Here is a 24,029-nt window from a genome sequence, read left to right on the forward strand (position 1 = left end):
ATAACCACCGCTTAACCACCGAAAATAAACGGTTGCCAAAACTCTGACCGCCTAGCCACTCGGTTGCAAAAACTTCAACCGCTTAGCTACCGTGTCAAGTAACTACACTTTTCGGTAGCAAATTTGCTAAATCGTCGCTAAAATTGCTACAGTTTTTTTTCGATAGCAAATTTTGGTTGCACGCGGCTGCTGGCACAGAGTTAGCCGGGGCTTCTTCCTCGAGTCTTGTCATGATCGCACACTCGACGAAATAGCTTTACAAGCGGCATTGCCCTTCTTCACTCACGTGATATTGCTGGATCAGGCTTTCCCCGCGTTTGTTTTGGATACAAAATGTCACGGGTTCAAATCTTGTCATCCTTACCTATTACTACTCCTTTGAGCTGTAATGAGGTATTTTTTAAGATAAACTCACAATAGTGACATAATATTGATTGTATGTTATATTTTTCACACAATATTTTAATATTAATACCATATTAACAAGTATTATGTGATTAATTTTAAAAATATATTTTTAGTTACAAAACGCAAATGCAAAATTGTTTTTGGTTAATAATATAAGTACTTTTTAGTTATTTTTGGTTAATAATATAAGTACTTTTTAGTTATGTTAGGCCAATATTTGTAACCTTTGATATTAATATGACGAAACTTGGTAAATATATATGCTCAAGTTAATAATTAAATTGGGCAGGAAATCCGGATATGAGACGAGAACTTCAGTGTACATGTTTAGTTTCAACGAGAGAAAAGATCTTCTAGAATGTTTAGTTTTAGTTATAAATAGGACTTTATGTTTGCTTTTATGTGTGTGTTTGGTATAGTGTTTTCACCCGCCCAATGAGAGCTCACCTTGGGTGGGATCGGTTTGTTTAATATTATGAATCTTTTGTACCGATAATGAGATCGTTCGTTTATGTTATCTTTATTTATTTATTTTCGTTCAATCGTTTGATTTCACCGCACCCCCTGAATGTTTATCAAGAACAAATTCCGTTCGTCTGTCAGCTCCGGTTTCAGAACCTACAAGTTATATATAAAACTCAAGTGCAAATGTTTTTTTTTAAATAGTGATTTAAACGTACAAAACTTAAGTAGAAAATAAATATATAATCGACTCAAAACAACACAAGAAACTTTTATTATTAGTATGAGATATATGAATTTAACATAGTCGATCTTATACACAATAACTATAAAGATACAATTCTGGATTTATTTTCTTGACAAGGTGGATGTTTTGAAGATATAGGAGCACGTCTATCATTCAACGTACAATCCAAGCTAAGGTACGGAGTATTTTCTATTATATTTTACATTATTCGTATATTCGTATTTTTGGTATACACAAAGAAACCGTAAAGTTTTACTTTCTTGTGACAGGTTGTTATAACCCTATTCGGAATCAGACTTTTATTACAAGAGGGTCGGACATATATAATTTTTTTTTTTATTTTGCTAGTGTAAAAGTTTTCTTTTTACCACCACCAATGAAGTTAAACTTAAAAATAACTCAAGCAGGAACCTAATTTTATAAAACAAAATTAGACAAACCAACAAAGATTTCTAAAAAAAACTTATAGAAATAAATACTTTCTTAAGTTTCTTTAAGAATTTCTCATTTTTATTATTATATATTATAAAACAATTCTGAAATTTGAATTGACACAAATTATTGTTAATTTACCTACTTTAACTATTACATTGGAAAGTATAAAAAAACCAAAAGTTTTCACCGAAGAGTTAATACAAGGACCGATGCAGCTTTCATATTTTATCCTTCTCCTTCGCTTCTACCGTACATCGCCATTAACTCCGGCCACCGTCTGAAGAAAATTACTATGACAATTTAGTGAGTCTAACACCAAAAAATCCATATTATCTTCTCACTTTCTTCATTCACTTAAGCTATTTTAATGACAATTTAGAGGGTCGAACGCCAAAAAAGTAAATCTATTAAGAAGAAAATCAATAAAAAATTTTAGCTTTGCCTGTCGTACAAATGGGTCAGGTCAGGTCAGCCTATGTATCTATCATCTTCACATATCGAAAAAAATAAGGTCTAAGAAACTTTACTTTATATAATAAGGGGTGTCCAAAATCTGGTTTCTTTCTTATGTTCATAGTAGGGTTTATGTAGATGTAATCGCTAACTCCAAAAGGGTCTTTCTTCTGCCCTCGTCCCTCCTCGGCGCCACAGAAATTCCCATAAATTTAATAATACGAAGACGAAAGAAATTGAAAATCCTAACTTGCATGATTAATCGTACAGGAAGCCCAAACCTAAAACTGACAACACTGACCTTCGACGATGATGGGTGGAGTGATGGTCTGCACTTTATCCACAAAAAGCAAGGCTTGATTCATGCGTTTTTACCTGTGAAAAAAACAATCCATCACAACCAAATCAAACAATAGATAACACCCTAACCTGAAACCACCATCGCCATGGCAGTTGTCTCACTGTGTCGCGGATGTCTCCGTCTCTCTCTAGAATCAACTTCAAATTCAATCTCCTGGTTTTTGTGTTTAAAGACATCATGGACAGAAGAAAGAAGCAAAGTGTTACACGTGTGCATATACGTGGAGCTTGAATGAGAAGGGTTGATATGTACAGTAACCAGAGCACAGTGTACAACAGCTAATGCAAGAAAAAGAAGAAACAGTAAATTAGTGTCTTTTTCTATATATAATTAGCAAACAATAAATCACATATGTAACGTAGTGGCATTACTATTTTCCTAGACCACCTCATTAAAAAAGGAAAAATTTTCAAAATAAGCTAATTAAGGAGAGAAAATTTTAATTTAGGCCAAAAAATTTAAAAAATCCCATAATAATTCATTAACCTTTGAGATTTCAAACCAAATCTGTCTGACTCGTGACATTTGGGTTTGTGTCAAATCCGTGAGATTTCAAGTCAAATTCGTCTGACCCATGAGATTTTCAAGCCAAATCTGTCTGACCCCTGAGATTTCAAGCCAAATCCGTCTGGACCGTGAGTTTTGATACCAAAACTATTTCCTTGAAAACCATCTTTTCCGTAAGATTTGGAAAAAGTTTGAATTCTTCTCTATCCATCATTAATTCACCACCACCACAACCATCACCACCACACCACCTCACTTCTTTGAAATAATCCCGATCAATCTTCGTCACCATCTCCGTCCTTCAACATCCAACATCACCATCTCTGCCCACCGTCGGTTACGCTATCTCCAACCACCGTTTCCGCCCACCGTCGTATTCACCATCCAACATCACCATGTCTGGCCACTGTCGCCTTCACCATCCAACATCAACATATTCGGCCACCGTTGTGTTCGTGCTAGCCTCCATTTCATGGTGAATCAACTATGTCGTCTTCCAACATCAACATGTCTGCATCACGTCATCTTCTTCATCGTCTTCTCCGGTTTCCGGCAAGTTACGGTGGTGGTGGTGGTGAATCAATGGTTCCATTGTCTTCTCTGGTTTCCGGCAAGTGGCGGCGGCGGTGGTGGTGAATCAATGGTTCAATCTTCTTCTCCATTTTCCGACAAGTGCCGGTGGTGGTGGTGGTGAATTAATGGTGGAATAAAGTGGATTTAATTTTTTTCAAAAACTCACGGATGAGACTGTTTTGGCTTAAAATCTCACGGGTCAAAAAGATTTTTCTTTGAAATCTCACGGGTCAAACATATTTGCTTTGACATTTCATGGGTGGGGGTCAACACCTTTACACGTGTCACTATTTCATTGTGGGACGAAAATTATCGGCAGGAAACCAAATGTCACGGAAGAGATGGATTTCGGTGGATTATTAACAGAAGTTTTGAAATTTGTGGCTTATTTTGAGACTCTCTCTCCTCAAGTGGCCTATTTTAAGAATTTTCCCAAAAAAATCATACCTAAAGTCAATGCGTACAAGGGAACTTCAACATGATCACACATGTGCATGGAAGTGCTAGAAGATAAAAAATACATAAAAATAAAATAAAATAAAAAAGAAATTCCTTTTTTTATTAGTTTATTATCTTTAATCATTTTGTTATTATTTTAATTAGAAACATGATACATAACAATAAATTGATTTAAGGACTTATGGTGGCAAACTCGTAATATGTCATAAATAGAGATCTTATTAAACAAAAACAAGACGTTTTTAACCACAATTATGGTACCACTTTACAATACAATTACCATTCAGAACATGGGTTTCTCATATCTTATTCTTATGTTAACCATCACAAAAGTCGTTGCATCACCGGTCAACAACCAAATCCACTTCCTAACACCACATTCCGGCTCTGGCGACCACAAACATCCCATCCTCGACTGCTTGAGTTAGCGGGTGGCAGTTGAAGCGAACAACCTCAGGGATTGGACCCAAATTCCCGATTCATGCGTAAACTATGTCGGGCATTACATGCTCTGGAAACAATACCTCAAGGACTGCGATATAGTTGCGGCCGAAGCCTATAAGTATGCTAAGGACCTTAACCTCACAGGTCGGCAAGGACGTTTGGGTTTTTGATATCGATGAAACCACACTCTCTAATATCCCTTATTATGCTCGTGACGACATCGCTTTTGGGTATAAGACCACTCACATCATATTCTACATCTTTATTTCTATATTTTAACTAAAAAAAGTTATTTTTTTTCTCTAATTTTTTTACATTTTAAAATATCTCACATTTTGTTCTTTATTTTTATCTATATCTTACTTGCAAACATTTATTTTACTATTTTATCTTCTCTTTTCATACACACGCACATACTTAATCTCTCTGTATATAAATAGTTACTATTACTTTCTACTATATTTTGTAGAGTATAAAGAATTATATGATTTGAAATAAAATAAGTGAAAAACTATATTTATTTTTATATTTTAGAGATTAAGGATAATAATTTTGACCCCCCATAAAAATGTCGCTTGGCTGAGGATGCGACTCACACATCCTTAGGGTCGGCTATAGATAATATAGAGTGTGAGATGCTCTAATAACTTATAAAATAATTATTTATTATTCTTCTTTCTGGTTTTTTATGGCGTTCTTGTATTTTATGAGTTTGTTTTGAATACTAAGGTTCATACCATTTAATGGCACGAAGTTTAACCAATGGGTGGAGAAAGCAGCAGCGCCGACGATCCCTGGGTCTCTTAAACTGTACAAAAAGCTTGTAAAGCTCGGATTTAAGATCGTGTTTCTCACCGGAACAAAGAAAGCTTTCAAACAACCTCGTGTCAAAAATCTAAAGGTAGTTGGTTATACTCAATGGCTAAAGCTCATCCTAAAGTGAGTAATACATCTTTTTATTTTTTATTTTTTTTTTTACTTTTTACTATTTTTTTTCTAATCTCTTTATTTAATGTTTTCTTGAATAAATCATTGTTGTCACCTACTTCCATGCATGCACTTCGTGTTTTTAAAATAATGTATATTGTTTGGAAATATGTGTAGGGGAGACAATGATCATAGTAATGCGGTGGCATACTGAAGAAACACTAATCGACCACGGGCAGATTACGGATAATCTGGGGTTAAATAGATGTTTCTCACGAGGGTCAGGTCTGGTAAAGAAGGATGTTCTTCAGATGACCTGCAAAACAAACACCGTGAGCTTGTCACTGAGAAGGGGGGGGGGGTTCCTCCTTGTGACCACCCTCCGGCGTGAGAATCAGACTAGATTGCTCTGAATATAAGTGTATATTGAGAGAAATAGCTAGTGAAGGTAAAATACCAGATGATCCTACCGTTCCAAGGTGTTGGAGTATTTATAGCCGAAGGTAGGTTTCCAAGCAGGTACAGCCAGCTGTATAATATTCCTGTTCTACCAACTATAGGCTACGCACGTGCCATGCTGGTTGGTGGGTAGGCAGCGGCTGATAGTGACAAGGCCGGATGTATACTGTTCCCTTTCCACCAACTGTAGGCTATGTGCGTGCCACGACAAGGGTTGGTGAGTAGGCAGCGGCTAATAGTGACAAACAGTACTAGAGCATGCTCCTCCTCGTACTGTTGTCGGTGAGCTGTCACCCTGTGATTGGTTCATGGGCTGCTTTGGTCAGATCTTGTCTATTTTGTCCATACCTTGGCAGGTATAGTACAAAAGATCTTCCAGAAGCATACGGACTGGCTCATTTGGGCGGGAGTATTCCCGCGTTGCTCATTCCTTCAGGTGACACTGAATTATTGAGTGCCTTGTGCGTGTAGCCTTGCTATTAGTGCGGGTAGCCTTCCCTGATGGCTTGTATCCGCAGCTGCGGGGACAGGCGGGATACTTCACCATTGGGAGGCTTTCCCTGCGGGAACAGCTGGCGTACTGCGCGTAAGGTCTTTATCTCTGAGCATGGTGGGTCCTGCGGAACCAGTTGGTCCTTGCGCAAACGTCCCTCTTCAAGGTGAGTTCTGCGGGTCCAACTGTGCTCTGCTGGGACCTACCTCTTCAAGTCCCCCCAGTCCAATGTTCTTCTCATGAATTGTTAATAAGTGAGGTGAACTTTGGACTTAAGCAAGGGGTTTTGAAAAGGATTTAGTTTTAAGGTTGTCCGTGGGGATTCTTCCCGCGGTTTCCCTAATGTCACGTGCAGAAATTCCCGACTTTTCTGCTTGATCTTTGGGTATGATGCGGGTAGGTGTGTAACCTCCTCGCAAGTCAGGAGCGTTGAGTTTCACTTGTAGATTCTCCACGAGGTTTTGGTAGTTTTAAACATAGTGATCAATTATGTTAAAGAACCAATTCCATCCTGGAGCTTCAAACAATCTAGTTCTCAACGTTCCCGCTATGCGGGGATGTTATTTCCCTTTCCGCAAGCATGGCCCAGAAGATCCTTCTTGGTTTCAATTCCCTGCGAGTGCTAAGTATGTGAAGGGTTTCGCCTTGACACTGTACCCGCACTCGTCTTATAGTTATCTTACTTCCAAGGTATTCTTGGCGTCCATTCCCTGTGGGTGCTAAGTATGTGAAGGGTTTTGCCTTGACACTGTACTCGCACTTGTCTTATAGTTACTTGGTTGCCAAGGTAGGGGGTATTTTCCCGCTTACTTTTGAATCTTTTTGAAATTCGAAGAGTTGGTGAAAGGATAAGAACAGTCCAAACTGTTGAAACGTCGTCCGACGGTTTCTTCTGACAGTGTCAGGACGTGCAGGAAGTTATGGCGACGTGACAGTATATGGTCATTCCAGGCGCTTTTTCAGGCGCGTGGGCGCAATTTTTCGGGCGCGTGGCCGCGAAATTAATGGCACGCGTCCTTTCAACAGCTGTTGTCAGCTTGCTCTTTGCCACGTGTCATAGTTTCATTGCACCTGCGATTTCTCTCTCTTCCGCATTAAATTCATCCCATTAATTGCGATGAATATATAAAGGGCGAAAGGGTGCACCTTAGTCCACACTTTCACTTCTCTCTTCATCTTCTTAAAACGATTTCCGGCGAATACTCACTATTCCGTCGAGCATTCTTCTGAAATCGTTGTTCTGTACATCCAAAACATGTCTTCTACCCGTGATTTTGAGGCCACTGCCGAGGAGGCTGTGTTGTTCGTCGAGAACCCGACGTCGACGTCCGAAAAGGACGACAAGAGCACTGCCGGCGAGTGCCAGTGCGCTCTTCCTACTGACCTCTACCAGTACATCGTCCGGAAGTTCATGCTCGAGCCTTTCGAGCCTGAGTTTCCGGAGCCTCATCAGACGGTGTACGATGCCCCCAAGGGCAAGATAAAGGTGTACGCTGCATTCTTCGTCTTTGGGAATCTGAGGTTCCCATTGACGAAGTTTGTGTACCGTGTTCTGGAGAGACACGGTGTACACTTGACGGAGGTACACCCAATGGCGATCGCGAAGATCCGCCATTTCGAGTGGGTGTGCCTCATTATGGGTGTAGAGCCCCATGTCGACCGCCTGATGACCTTCTACTCCTGGAGGTGCATCCAAGGGTGGTACACCCTGGTCAACCGGATCAAGGGTCTGAAGATTTGCGCCACCGAGCGCAGTCTTCGGTCGTGGAAGCGGGAGTTTTTCTTTATCTCCGCTCGCGTCGTCCCCCTTGCGATGACGTTTAAGAATGGGAGAGCACTCCCCGCCCTTCACGCCCTCAACCACCAGGAGGCGGAGTGGTTCGCCAAGATCTCCCGGATCCAGACTCCGGTGTACCGCTTTGCGGAGTCCGGGATGGTGATGCTCGGGATGAGCCGGGTGTGGAAGGAGGCGTCCCAGATTCCCATCGTCCTCGAATACGGTTTGAACTCTGTCCCTTATGGTATGCTCTGTCTTCTTTGTTGATATAGGTTTTTCTTCTAACTGTTTCTCTTTTTTTTTTTTTTTTTTTTTTTCAGAGGGAAACGACTTGCAGTCTCTCCTGCAGCCGCGGGAGAGTGATGGTCCCGCTCGGATGGGTACTCGTGCTCTGGATGAGAACGAGTTGCCCATCCTTGAGCAGACGGCGGATCGGTTCGTGGAGGTCTACCCGCCAGGCCATGAGATCCTGAGCGACAGGCGGCCAGGTAAAGAACTTTTTAACCCTCGCCCTGTCAATGCTGAAACCTCTGCGGGAATTCCTCTAATTTTATCGTCTTCTGAGGAATCCGCAGATGGTCCTTTATTGGCGAGGAAGAAGAAGGCTGCCGGCGGGAAGGGGAAGGCGAAGGTTGCCTCCGCTGCCGATCCGGTGAATCGGTCCGAGTCAGAGACCGAGAGTGAAGAGGCGGCGGGGAACCCCGGTGTTGTTAAGACCACTGCTCCGGAGGTTGAAACGGCTGTCACCTCCGAGCAGCCCAGGACGACGACGGTAACCGGTACGAAGAGGCCGGCTCCATCGGGTTCGTCCCCGCCTGTTCGCTCCTTCAGGCTCAAAAAGACCCGTAAGTGTTCATAATTTTAACTTCTTATCTTTCCGCCGTTATACTTATATATCTTGTCTTCGTGCAGGCGTGGATGCTACGGCATTCCAAAGTGGAGCGGGAGGGAGCAGCTCTGGACCCATGAAGGTAGGTTTGGTCAACCTACCCGAGGCGATGACCCAGGCGGCTACGCCTGCTTGCAGTATTGGTTCAGTTGCTCATCCCGTTGAGCCAACTGTTCAAGCTGTAACCTTATCCCCGCCGGCTGTCAGTGCCATTTTTACCGAATCCATCACTGAGCCGGCGGTGATATCTCTTGCGGGTTCTTCCGCAGCCGCGGCCACGGTTGTGAGTTCACCTCCGGTGAGTTCACCTCCGTTGGTTTCCGCCGCAGCAGCCTCCACCACGTCTCCTCCGGCGCCTGCGACTACGGCCGGTCCTTCAGGTACGTTTTGGGCTGGGGCGTCTAGCCAATCCTTGCCTCCTTCCCGTCTCCTTGACCTTTTGGATGGATATCCCTTAGGTTCAGGTGACGGGTTTGGTGGCTATCAGCCTGTTGTCGACCCTACAGGTGCGTAGGGTTATTTTGGCCTATATCCCTTTCATCCTTTCTTTCTCTAACCGTTTTTTGTTTTATTGCAGTTCGTGATTCCAACGAGGTGTACGCTCCTCGGTGGAAGATCCGCCGGGGAACGACCCTCCGTACTGCTGAGGACTGCGTGGAATGGGCGCGTCACGCCGCCCCAAGCGGTGCGCTGGGGGAGGCCATGGCCAGCTACCAGGAAGGTAGGCTGTCCAACGAGCTCAGAATCCTTCTCGCCCGGATGCAGCCGCGCGTCGAGCTACTTTGTCGTGAAAACGACAAGTTAAAGACGGCGCGTAGCCTTGAAGTGGCTCAGGCGCGGGCCATCCGGGAGGAGAATGTGAAGCTTGCAGCCGTTGCTGCAGAAAAGGAGAAGGCCTTCAAGGCCTTTGAGGTTGACGTTCAGGCTCGTCTGGAGGCCCGTTCCAAGGCTGCCCAAGCTGTTAACGAACAGCTTCGGCTGGCCAAGGAAACTGCCAGGAACGCAACCGAGAGGGCCACCAAGGCTGAAGCTGCTGCTGAGCCTCTACGCATCGAAAATGAGGAACTTAAAGCCAAATTAGAGAGGCTCCAGCAGGCTCATGATGCCTTGGCCATGGAAGATGCCAAGAAGCTCCAAGAGATCTTGGACCAGAGGGGGGTGCTTGACCACACAGAGCGTAAGCTAAAGGGCGTCGAAGAGGCTGCAGCCAAAGATGTGTTGCTTGCCAACCTCACAAAGAACGAAGCCGAACGCGCCCGTAATGAAGCTCAAGCTGCCCTCCAGGAGGCTCTGGTTGCCAAGGAATGGGTTCTTCGAGAAGCGTTGTCGCAGGTATGCGCAGCTTCCTAACTTCTAACTTTACGCTTTTCCTTACTCTTGAGTTTGACAAACTTCTGTTTTGTAGGTTGTGCATCGGGTGTTCACGAACACATCATATGACGATGCGATGAGCGCAGCCCTCAACGCTTCTCATGAGGATGGGGAAAAGGCTGGCTTCCTGCTTGGTCTAGGGTTTGTTGAACAAGGCATCCCGCCTTCCAACTTCCCTCTTTACAATGTGGATACTGAAGCTGCGTATAACCAAGCAGTGAATCAGTATACTGCCTTCCCGCATCCGGTGGTGGAGAAGGTGAACGAGATTGCTGCTGCTGATGATGGGCTAGCTATCCTTAAAGCTTTCCTTGAACCGCCACATTCTACTGATGGTGCGGGTCCAAGTGGAAGTGGTCCTGAAGCTTGATCCTTAAGATCCCTTTCCACCATTATAGATTTTTTATTTTTGTATAGCTTCTTTTGTATGCGGGTATGTACCCAGCAATCTTTGTAATATTTGAATTTCGATGGAATAAAGATTATTTGCTAATGCCTTGCCTTGTTTATTTCACGCATATTTTGATTTAACTTAGCAATTTCTTTAGTACTTAGATAAGTTAACTTTTCAACGTGGCAGATAATAAGTTAAAGTTTTGCGTCCTCTTTAGTGATTGTGCGGATAAGACCGTCAATTGCACTTAGTAGGATGGCTAAACTTTACCTATATTTGACCTGCGTGGAAGTTTTCCTCATCTTTTCCTTTGAAATTTTCTAAGTGTTTTAAATAAGTTAACCTTTCGACACGTGGTTGCCAATAGGTCAATGTTCAGTTTCCTTTATCATGATTGTGCGGGTAGGACCGTCACTTTCATTTATTGGGATGACCAAACTTCACCTATGGCTGACCTGCGTGAAGGTTTTCCTTTGAAATTTTTACCGTTTTGTGTTTATGCGGGTTTTGCCGCCTTCCACACGCAACGACTTACTTCTTCCCATATTTATGCGGTGAATACCAGCATATCAGCGTGGGAAGTTCATAAGTATAAAGGTAAGGCTATCAACACAATGTGAAAGGAGAATCATTCCCATTAGAAGTGGCTCTAGGCCTTTTCTTTACAAATTTGGAATTGATCTACATGTAACATTTGCGTAATTGAGCTCCGTTCCATGTTCTTGGGATAGGAGTGCCATCGAGCCTTTCGAGCCGGTATGCGCCTTTTCCCAAAATTTCTTTGATAATGTATGGTCCTTCCCAGACCGGTGCCAGTTTTCCTGGGCGCTCTTGGTTTGAAGCCTCGTTGTTACGCAATATGTAGTCTCCTACGTTGAAGTTGCAGAGTTTTACCCGCGTGTTGTAGTACTTTTGCATTTGTCGCTTGTAGTTTTCTTCACGCGCTGCGGCTAAGTCTCTGCGTTCCTCGGTTAGCATAAGGTCTAACCGTCTTTCCGCATCATTGTCATCTGGCTGAATCAAGACCCTTGGTGAGGGCAAACCAATTTCGACTGGGACCATGGCTTCAGTGCCATAAGTGAGGCTGAACGGGGTTTCTCCCGTACTGGCCTTTTTCAGCGTTCTGTTTGCCCAAAGGACGTGTGGAACTTCGTCTACCCAACCGGATCTGTGTTCCAGGAGTCTTTTCTTTATGCCTTCGACGATGCTTTTGTTCGCTCTTTCCACCTCACCGTTACCTTACGGGTGTGCCACTGAGGTAAAGGTGTGGGTGATTTGAAGTTCTTTCAGCCACTGTTGTAGCTTCTTGTCAGCAAAGTTGGTGCCGTTATCGCTCACTAGATTCTGTGGAAGTCCAAAATGACAAATAATAAATTCCCAAATAAATTTTTTGATATGTTTTGCGGTTGTTTGGGCTAAGGGTTTAGCTTCTATCCACTTGGTGAAGTAGTCGATGGCGACCACTAGATACTGAACGTTCCCTGCTGCTGTGGGAAATGGGCCTGTCACATTGATGGCCCACTTCTGAAATGGCCATGAAGAGGTGACTGGAACAAGTTCATTCTTCGGGCGATGCGTGTTGGGTGCGTAGAGTTGGCAAGACCTACACTTTCTGATGTATGCCAGTGCATCCGTATGCATCCCCGGCCAAAAGTATCCCGCGTTGTTTAGCTTAGCTACAACTGCGCGTGGACCTGCGTGTATCCCACAGATGCCTTCGTGTACTTCCCTTAGGAGGTAGTCGGCATCTTGGTCATCGACGCATCTGAGGAGTGGACCAAGAAAGTTACGTCTGTAAAGGATGTCATCGATGAGTTGATAGTTCAGTGCTTTACAGCGTAGTTTTCTTGCCTGCTTTTTCGACTCTGGTAGTATACCCGCTGCAAGGTAATTTATTATTGGTGTCATCCACGTTTCTGTACCGGTTTGGATGACACAAATTTCCTTGTGCGGGACTGATGGTGCTTCAAGGAGTTCAATGCGGATGTCCTTTCCCAAATGGGTGAAGGCTAATGACGCAAGCTTGCTTAACGCATCCGCAGATTTGTTTTCGCTACGCTTGACGTGTATGACTTTACAATCATTAAAATCGCGCATAAGTGTTTTTGCTTGTGCGAGGTATAGGGCCATTGTGTCGTTCACGGCCGTGTACGTTCCGTTTATCTGATTGGCCACTAACATGGAATCTACGTGGGCTTCCAAGTTTTTCACTCCCATTTTACGCGCAATTATCAGCCCGGCCAAGAATGCTTCGTACTCGGCTTCGTTATTCGTACTTGGAAAGTCCAGTCGAATAGCGTAAGTGTATTCTTGGCCTGCTGGGTTGGTTAATTTCAACCCTGCGCCTGAACCCTCGTTGCTGGCTGCTCCATCAGTGTAGAGTCGCCAGACATCATTGATGTCCTGTGCTGGGGAGGGTTTAGCCTCCTCCTGGCACTCTTTCTCCCGTGAAGCGGGGACTTCTGCAATAAAGTCGGCCAGGACTTGGCCTTTCATAGCTGGTCTTGGCTTGTACTTTATCGCATATTCCCCCAACTCAATTGCCCATTTGGCTAGACGTCCTGATAATTCGGGTTTGCCTAGAACGTTTGCGAGTTTGAAGTTGGTGAGAATGGTGATTGGGTGACCCTGGAAATATCGTCTCAGCCTGCGTGAAGCTTGTACAAGTGCTAAGACTAATTTTTCCAGGGTGGAGTACCGGGTTTCTACGTCTGTCAGGACACGGCTAACATAGTAGATTGGCATCTGGATGCCTTTCCGCTCTGCTAGTAGGACTGCTCCGGTTGCTCTATCTGTGGCGGAAAGGTATAGGATTAATTCCTCCCCTGCTTCTGGTGCTGTGAGCGTTGGGAGTTCAATCAAGCGTGATCGAATCTCCTGAAAAGCTGCTTCCGCTTCTGGTGTCTAGCGGAAGTGCGTTTTCTTCAAACAGTTCCTTAATGTTGACACGAAAGGAAACGACTTGTCCGCATGGTTTGCCAAAAAGCGGTTAAGTGCAACTAGTCGTCCATTCAGTGTCTGAGCTTGCTTGATGGTAGTAGGTGATTCCATTTTGATAATAGCCTCGACCTTTTCAGGGTTCGCTCTAAAGCCATCTTTAGTGACGATGACCCCTAAGAACTTCCCTTCTTCCATCCCAAAGGAACACTTGCTCGGGTTGAGCTTCATGTTTATCTTCCTGAGCGTGTCGAAAGTTTCTTCGATGTCTTTCAACATTGCTTCTGCGTCAGGGCTTTTGATGACCAAGTCATCCATGTAGACTTCCAAGTTCCTCCCAATTTGGGCAATGAACTCTTTGTCCATCAGTCGTTGATATGTGGACCCGGCATTCTTAAGTCCGAATGGCATCATTTGATAACAAAATGTGCCATCGGGCGTCCGAAAAGCGGTTTTGTCCTGATCATCAACGGCCATGTGGATTTGATGATACCCCTTATACGCATCCAGGAAGCATTTAAGGCGAAACGGTGCTAACGAATCTACCTTAAGATCAATTTCGGGTAACGGATAACAATCTTTGGGGCATGCTTTGTTTAAGTCTTTGAAATCTATGCACATGCGCCATTGTTTGTTATTTTTCGGTACCATAACGGGATTTGCAACCCATGTTTGATATCTGCTAACGCGTACGATGCCCGCGTCAAGGAGTTCCTTGACTTGGGTTCTACACGCGTTAGCTTGTTCCGCCCCCATTACTCTGCGCTTTTGTATGACTGGCGTAAAAGCCATGTCACACTTCAGCTTATGCTCTGCCTTACTTCGAGGTACACCAGTCATGTCAGCTGGTGTCCATGCGAAGATGTCAGCGTTTTTCAGTAGTAAGCGTTTGAGTAAGGTGCGCGTGGGATCAATGACTGTTGGGCCAATGGTAACGGCCTGGTCCGGGTATTTGCCATTGAAGGCCCATTCTTCCGGTTCGGTGATGGTTGGTTTAGCCATCTTTGGTTTAGGTTTAGATGAGACAGATGCGATGCATACCTGGGGAATGCCGGTGATCATCGCTACACCCTCAGCTATTGGCCACCCCATCATGCCGTGGACTGAAGATACCACGGCGTTGAATCTTGCCATCCCGTCTCTCCCAAAGAGAATGTCGTATGTGTGGTGTGGCTTCCTCATTACGACAAAGTCCACATCTTCTGTGCGGGTGTTTCCCGTCCGAGAGAGTGACGGGGAAAGATAGGATACCCAGGGGGGTGTTTGTGCTGCCGTCGAACCCTTCCATCGAGGCGCAGACCGTTTCCAGGCGTTCCTTGTCTTCGTCATCTAGCTTGTCGAAGAACTGCCTGTACATCACCGTTGACGAGGCGCCATTGTCAGCAAGAGTGCGTGAAGTGATGTAGTGCCCCAGCTGGCTTTTGATGACGATAGGGCCTTCTTTGCTGGGTCCTCCTGGCACTCGCGGGAAGCGCACTTCAGCCTCCTTCCACGCGCATGGTTCTGTCGCTCGTCCTTTTCTTCCTGTGATGTTAGTATGAACCATGTGGATGCTGATGTCAACGGGCTTTCGTCCATTGCCTTTGTACCGTTTGTCATTCCTCCCTCCATTCTTGATTGATGCCACAAGGTGTGCAAGTCTTCCATCCTTGACGAATGTTTCAACCACATCCTTCAAGGATGTACACTCCTCTGTACTGTGACCCTTTGTCCCGTGGAAGTCACAGAATTTGCTCTGATCCGCATTAGGTCGTTGCCGGATCATCGGAGCTTTTGGCCATGGGAGTTTTTCGGTAGCAAATATCTCCGTGACGCTTTTGGTGAGTGGCGTCCACCGGTGTTTTCGGCTTGAAGGGTGCGTGTTATCCCTTCCGCCAACAAGAGGGCGAGAGCTGGGTGAGGTGTCAAAGTTTACCCTTGACTGCCAAATACCTAGCTTCCTCTTTTTGTTCTGCCGGGCGATCCGAACATTGTTTTCTCTGGTCCTCTGCGTGTAGAGATGTGTACTCTGGGGAAGGTCCCTACCCAGTTGCTTCTCCGTTTCGGCAAAGCGCTTAGCCGCCGTCATGATGGCATCCCATGTTGATGGCATGCCGTCCTTACCCGTCAACGTGCGGATAAGCTCTGGGTATTCGGCGCCCTGGATGAAAGCGGCGCGAACAAGATCTTCACTTATGTCGCCCAGACTCAACTTTTTGGAGTTGAAGCGAGTGATGAAGTCTAGTGAAGATTCATCCTCTTCTCTCACGCAGTTGAGGATCGTCCACTGTTCTTCAGTATATTTCCTCTGTTGACTGAAGTGTTGGCTGAACTTGTGCTGAAAGTCCGCCCAATCATAGATGTGGTGGACCGGTAAACGATCAAACCACGCCCTAGCTGCTCCAACCAGCGTCATCTGGAACATATAACACCACGTGGGTTCCGTCCAGCTGCTGACGGTTGCCCCCGCTATGAATCTGTTCAAGTGATCATCAGGGTCGGACATACCATCATAGGTGCCGATGTTGGACATTTGTTTGGCACTTTTCGGGGCGATTGCTTCCGCAATGTCCCTTGCAAACTTGGACTTTCCCGCATTTGCGGCAGTTGGTCTAAAGGTTTTGGAGAAGTCACGTGGGTTTCCTCCCGCGTTCCTTGGTTTGAAGGTTTCTCCAAAATTCCTTCTTGATTGGAAGTCCGTTTCCTTACGCTTCCCTTTCGCCCTGTGGCGAGGGTTTGCGTCGGTGTCGGATTCCTCCCGATCATCGTCTGAGTACTCGCACTCACTGTTCATGTTGAGCTGTTGTCGAGTACTTCCGAATTCGTCAGCCTGTTGGAGTGAACGCAAACGTTCATCCAACTCAGCTTGGAACTCTTTCTGACGTGCTTCGGCCCACGCCTTAACTTGATCGAGTGTTTAGCGAGGGAGCGTCGTCTGTTTATCCAACTGGGCATCAGTGAACCCCAGTGAAATATTGTTTACTGCACTTGTCCCGGCTTGGGTAACCGGGGTAGTGTTCGTAAAATTTGTATAACCGCCGGTGTTCCTCCCAGTGGCTGGGGTTGTGGTTACCGGGGTTTCCTGGTTACTTACTGGCCTTGGGATCGGAGTAACGTTAACCATTTCTTCAGAAATTTTGAAAAAACTGAGAATTAGTTCTAGCTTTTATGCACGGATGGCGCCAATGAAGAAACACTAACCGACCCCGGGCAGATTACGGATAATCTGGGGGTTAAATAGATGTTTCCCACGAGGGTCAGGTCTGGTAAAGAAGGATGTTCTTCAGATGACCTGCAAAACAAACACCGTGAGCTCATCACTGAGAAGGGGGGGGGGGGGGTTCCTCCTTGTGACCACCCTCCGGCGTGAGAATCAGACTAGATTGCTCTGAATATAAGTGTATATTGAGAGAAATAGCTAGTGAAGGTAAAATACCAGATGATCCTACCGTTCCAAGGTGTTGGAGTATTTATAGCCGAAGGTAGGTTTCCAAGCAGGTACAGCCAGCTGTATAATATTCCTGTTCTACCAACTATGGGCTACGCACGTGCCATGCTGGTTGGTGGGTAGGCAGCGGCTGATAGTGACAAGGCCGGATGTATACTGTTCCCTTTCCACCAACTGCAGGCTATGTGCGTGCCACGACAAAGGTTGGTGAGTAGGCAGCGGCTAATAGTGACAAACAGTACTAGAGCATGCTCCTCCTCGTACTGTTGTCGGTGAGCTGTCACCCTGTGATTGGTTCATGGGCTGCTTTGGTCAGATCTTGTCTATTTTGTCCATACCTTGGCAGGTATAGTACAAAAGATATTCCAGAAGCATACGGACTGGCTCATTTGGGCGGGAGTATTCCCGCGTTGCTCATTCCTTCAGGTGACTCTGAATTATTGAGTGCCTTGTGCATGTAGCCTTGCTATTAGTGCGGGTAGCCTTCCCTGATGGCTTGTATCCGCAGCTAAATCAAGCAAAAGAAAGGAGTTAGAAGAGGGTGGGTATAGAATTCGAGGGAACATGGGTGATCAATGGAGCGATTTGCTCGGTAGCAACCCTGGAGATCGCGCCTTCAAGCTGCCCGATCGAATGTATTACATTGGTTAGTCGTTGACACGCTATATGTCAATGGGAATGACAAGTTGCTTGTTGGTTTAAGTTTGTATTAATAAGGTTTGTTTAAAGTTGAGAAAACCGAACTTAATTTATGTAATAATTAGGAACTTCAGCATTTAGTATGAATGATTGTAGTTTTTACAAAATCTTGGCAATAAAAACGTAGTTATGTCATCCATGCTCAATTATGTTAAGGTTTTATGGCCGTGCTCACCACTAAAACCAGCTAAAAAACCCTGTATTTTTAAATATTTTTTTTTAAAGATATGTATCGATCACATATGCTTGTGCATGTATGAAAGGTACAAAAGAGGTAGGGAAAGAAAAGTAGAAAGCAATAATTTATTATCACAAACAATATCAAAAGAAATATTACATTTTATCCACATGAGTCAAAGACGTGTATTGGGATACTTAAGGGCATAAGATAGCCACAGAATACAATAATTTATTATAAAAAAACAATATCATACAAAAATCAACTTTATTATTAAGTTATTGTTTACAGATCATGATATGGTATTCACATGGTAATCAATATATGATATATTTTCATATAATATGTTAATATTAAATATCATATACACGAGTATCATGTGATTACTATAAGTATTTTTCAATTATAAGATGTAAATGCAAAATGGTTTTCTAATATTGAATTAAACAAAAGTTAAGCTGAATTGTAATTAATGAAATTCGAAAGTAATAAGCACACAAAAATACACAAAAATAAAAATAGAAAAGTTGAAACAGTTACGAAGACAAGAACCAAGCAATCACTTCTAGCGTGACGACTTATTGGTAAGACTTATTTGCTAACAAGAGTGCTTAATTCGATACATAGACACATCTTATTTTGATAAAAATGATCAATCTAAAACTTGATCTATCACTCACACACAAGAAAATCAATCACAATAACACGAATACAAATCATCACACATAATTAATAAAGGCCGATACTTATTCCTTTTACCATACCGAGATTTATTCTACACATTTAAGCCATAGATTGTTTCCATCCTGACTCATTGATTCTAGGAATGATTATTTGTTCTTCCTTTTATATGTTTGACCATATCATGTTATATATTCTAGACAATTTCTGATTTGCGTTTGAATAAAATCGTTATATCAAATACATTCATCTTTTATCATAATACAAAATTTATTATGGCATCAGAGCAGTGTTAAGATCTTTTACAAACAAAAATAAAAAACAAACACCAGCCCAAACCCCTAACCTCATGGCTGGAAACAAGAATGATGAGCAACAAAGAGTTGTGTCCAAAACCAAAAGATCAACCACCGATTCCGCTGCGTTCAAATCGGTTATTCCAACCACACGAGACCAAGGTGAGTCACAAAACAAGTTTCTTCAGAAGGAAAGCAAAGGAAATGTTGGTGAACTGGTTTAGCATTGTGATTTTTGTGGCACGGATGGCCATAAAAAGGATGCTTGTTTTAAACGGGTCGGTTACCCGGCGTGGTGGCCGGGCAAAGGAAAACAGACAATACCAAGGGACACTTGGGTCAAGAGTCAACCGAGTCCAATACCATGTCTTAACGAGGAACAATACAAACAATTTGTAGAGTTTTTTGGAAGCAAGAATGAAACGGGAAAGGAAGAAAATGCATCGTTTGCTAACATGGCAGGTAACATTAACCGTGAAGGTAAGTGGTTTATTGACTCGGGTGCTACTGAGCATTTTACCTATGATAATTCTCTTCTAAAAAAAATTTGACAAGAAGGAATTATGAGTCTCCGGTCACTATACCGAATGGTGCAACAATACCCAGTGAGGTCGCGGGGATTACACCTTGCAAAATGGAATAACAATAAAAAATGTTTTACATGTTCCGGATTTTAAATGCAATTTACTATCAGTCAGTAAGTTATCAAATGATCTACAATATGCTGTGACATTTTTTCCAAATTTTTGTGTCATGCAAGATTTGCGTTCGAGGGGGTTGATTGAAGCGGGTCAATGCATGAAAGGTTTATACAAGATGGGGATGATGGAAGCCAATAGGCAAGCTATGGTGGCAAAGGTTAACATCTGGCACAAAAGATTAGGTCACGCCCCTATTTCTAAATTATCTCATGTCGATTTTATATAAGATGGTTCTTTGAACTCAAAGGTTTTCAACTAGTACAACAAAAACTAGTAATTGTTTTGAGCCAATACATTGTGACGTATGGGGCAAATACCGAACACCTTATTTCACAAAAGCAAACTATTTTCTTACTATAGTCGATGATTATAGTCGAGCGGTATGGGTTTATCTCCTAAAACATAAGCATGAAGCTAGTACCCGCCTTATTCACTTTCACAAAATTTTGCAAGTTCAATTTGAAAAGAACATTAAAATTAGATGTGATAAATGGGGGGGGGGGGGGGTTTACATCCAACAACATGCTTGATTTTTATGCTAAGGAAGGGGTCGTTTTAGAAACAACATGTCCACGTACACCACAACAAAATGGTGTTGTGGAACGAAAACATCGACACCTCTTGGAGACGGCAAGGGCATTAAAGTTCGAAGCAAATCTACCTACCAAGTTCTGGGGTGAGTGTGTACTAACGGCCACTCACATCATAAACCGACTTCCCTCCGATGTTATCGATGGCAAAAATCCTTATGAATTATTATACAATAAAAAGGCCGAATACGAACACTTAAAGGTCTTTGGTTGTCTTGCATATTACCGGAGCACTGAAACGAAAGGTAATAAATTTGAATTGAGGGGGAGGCCTGGAATATTTTTGGGTTATCCTCCTGGCACGAAGGGCTACAAGATCTATGATCTTCAACACCAAAAGATCATTGTAACAAGAGATGTAAAATTTATTGAGGATGTTTTCCCTTTCATGAAAATTGAGATACCTAAAAATGAAGAAGTTTTTGTATGGCCTAAGCATTGGGATGATAATGAAGTTATGTCTGGTGATCAAGTGCCACAAGCAAGAGAACGTAGGTGAAGACCAAAATGATGGTGACATAGTTCAAGAGCCCAACAAGTTCCAAAAGCTCACTATGACACAAGTTGAGCACATAGAAGATGAAGATGCTCCAGGACCACAAAAAAATGACATTCACGTGGGTATATCATGTCTAGAAAGACCAGAAAATGTGGAAAACACAATTTCACAAGAAGAGGACGTAGCCTCAAAAAGCCCAGCATCACCAGAAACATAAATGTTGCATCTGAGTTTGAGAACTGTGAACGACCAAAAAGAAATAAAAGTAGAGCGACCTATCTTAATGATTATGATGTGAAGCTACCTTCATCTATCAACCTTTAGCATGCGTCCCCTCGTTCCGAACATGAACCCTCAACGGTACATGATGTGCTGAAAGCGGTCTATAAAAACTTAACCTAACTTAGACACTCTAGTTTTAAATTTATAAATCTAGACTATCCTAATGCTAGACCACTAGACAGACAAGTGTACCTATCAACTGCAGTAAAGCCTAATGAAGTCCGGATATCGAACCCAAAGGACACTAGCGGCACCTAAACGAGACCCTGGCTAATTAACTTAATTAAATAGATTTAATTGATTTTTGTGTTTTTTTATTTATTAATTATAAACTAAATAATACTTAAACTAAAACTGACGTTGACACTAACAGACTTAAACTCGGTTATCTAGACGAACACAAAGATGGGAGAAGCACTACCTAGGTTTAGAATCCTACTTGTGAAACTTGGATCTCTCTTGGCTATGGAAACTATGATGGAACCGGGATCTTAAAATACGACACCCTTAAGCAACCTAGTGGATCCCTAATTATTCTCTGGGTGTGACCTAAAGGGAAACTCTAAGGGTCGTGTAAACTTACCGGTTGGTCAGATTACCTGTCAGTCTCTCCAACAACACTAAAGTACCCTAAAAGACAGATCACCCGTCGGTCTCACTATCTCAATACACCCTAAAGTGCAAGGGGTAACCTAAGAACAATCAATAAGACACATAATTACAATGAAACTAGGGAAATTTAGGGAAACCTCCTGTCTGAGCGTTTAAACCTAAACTCCTAACCCCAAAGATAACCCGACTATCTATCATCTGTCAGCTATCTAGATAGGTAGAATATGAAGCTCTAACCAATCACCAATCAATGTTCCTATGGATTACCACGTCTAGCAAAACCATAAAATAATCACGAACACACAGTAAGTGACCTAAACATGCATCTATAACCGAAATACATTCAACAAGACACATGTGGAACAAAGAAAGACAATAAATCAGACCTAAATACGCATACACATCATAACAATTGTAATCAAGTTCTTTACTTTAGCATTATACCAACAATAAGATCCAAAAAACAGATAAAAATCCGTAAATCACAAAGTAATCATCAAAAACCTAGGTAGAACGGGAATCGAGCCGATAATCATCAAGAACAGCAGCAACATATAAGAATTAAGCACATACATGTTCTGTAAATAGAAGAAAACACAAGAAAAACTGAATAAACGAACCAAGACTCGCTTAATGATCAATCTCGAGCACCGGCCTTTAATGTTTTAATCCCAAACATTCTCCTGCTCCAAAATCGCCCCAAGGGTCCCTGAGGGACGGCTAAAGGTTGAATTATTCGATTAGGGTTGATAAAAATCATTTATATAGGGTTTATAAAACTTTTTGCCGACATACGGTCCCCTGAGCCGCGCGTAGCACCAATCTTTGTTCTCCAAGGGGTCACAAAATGACAAAATAGTCGATTTCCCTTTCTGAGCGCCTCGAGACGCGCGTGGCATGAAGGTCCAATCCTCCACGCCGCGCGGAGAATAAATCTGACACATTATTTTATAATTTTCTTTATTTCGCTTGTAGAATCTTCGTTTTAGCTCAGTTTTCTTCCCCGTTTTTTCCTACGTCTTCGTATTTCGGCCCTCTATCAAATTCTCTTCTAATATCTTTATTTCCAAACCATTTTTATTTTCTACTCTTCTTCTTTTACTCTCGTGCATTCTCCCGTATGCTCGTTTCTTCATGATTTAGCCTCGTTTTCGCTCTTTCCATGAACAGGACCCTGGATATATGAAAATATGTATGTACAGCTAATTTCGACACATAGACATTATAATTTATCATGATTTCTTATTAAAACAAATGCAAAAGATGTATGTGTTTTGCAACACATCAGTACACCCTATAGCAAATTTTGTTTCTTATGATATTTTTACTAACTCTTATAAAGTCTTCTTAGCGGCCATTACCTCAAATAATGAGCCAAAATATTTTGCTTAAGCAGTTCAGAACCCAAAATGGGTGGAAGCCATGAAGACTGAAATCCAAGCTCTTGAAAAAAATGGGACTTGGACATTTGAAGAATTGCCAAAGGGTAAGCGGGCCATTGACTCGAAGTGCGTGTACAAAATAAAATACAAGCCGAATGGACAAACAGAACGGTACAAAGCACGACTCATCGCGAAAGGCTTCACACAAATGGAAGGTGTTGACTATCATGATACTTTTGCTCCTACTGCAAAGTTGGTCACGGTTCAGAGCTTACTAGCCATGGCTGTTAAAAGGGAGTGGCACACCCATCAACTAGACGTGAACAATGCTTTCTTGCATGGCGACTTACTTGAGGAAGTTTACTTGAAGATACCTCAAGGTTTTGGAAAGTGAGATGAAAATCGAGTTTGTAAGCTCAAAAAGTCTCTATGGGCTTAAACAAGCATCAAGAATTGGTATCAAAAATTTACCACCTCCTTGCAACATCTCGGCTTCAAGCAGTCAAATGCCGATTACTCGTGGTATTTATTCAAGAGGGAAGAAACTTTTATAGCCGCGCTTATTTATGTGGATGATATCATCACAGGAAATAACACCACAAAAATACAAGAAATAAAAGATTTCCTCCACAACGAATTCAACATCAAAGATCTCGGACCTTTAAAGTTCTTTTTAGGCATCGAAGTTGCACGAACGAAATACGAAATGGTTCACAGCCAACAAAAGTACACGTTAGATATTTTAGAGGACACGGGTATGATGGGGTGTCGGCCAAGCATGTTTCCTATGGAACAAAACTTAAAATTAGATAAGCGAAATAAGGAGGCTCGTGTGGACGCCAATCAATATAGAAGACTCATCGGGAGACTTCTTTATTAACAGGCAACGAGACCCGACATCACCTTCTCCGTAAATGTTATAAGCCAATTTGTCAGTGACCTAAGGGAGAGCCATCTTGAGGCTGCAAACCGTGTCTTACAATATCTCAAAGAAACCCTAGGCAAGGTATTTTGCTTAATTAATATGATGGAACCATACTCACAGCCTACTATGATTCTGATTGGCTCGGGTGTCCAATGACAAGA

At 42.9% G+C, this 24,029-nt stretch overlaps 1 pseudogene; it reads left to right on the forward strand.

Annotated features, from left to right (window-relative positions):
* The first annotated feature begins 4,195 nt into the window (after positions 1–4,195).
* Positions 4,196–17,674, forward strand: LOC143636639 (acid phosphatase 1-like; annotated as a pseudogene).
* The last annotated feature ends 6,355 nt before the right edge of the window (positions 17,675–24,029 follow it).

Source organism: Bidens hawaiensis, unplaced genomic scaffold, assembly GCF_021521415.1.
Source record: "Bidens hawaiensis isolate Kalapana, Puna unplaced genomic scaffold, B.hawaiensis_p1.1 tig00008036_1, whole genome shotgun sequence".
NCBI lineage: Eukaryota > Viridiplantae > Streptophyta > Magnoliopsida > Asterales > Asteraceae > Bidens > Bidens hawaiensis.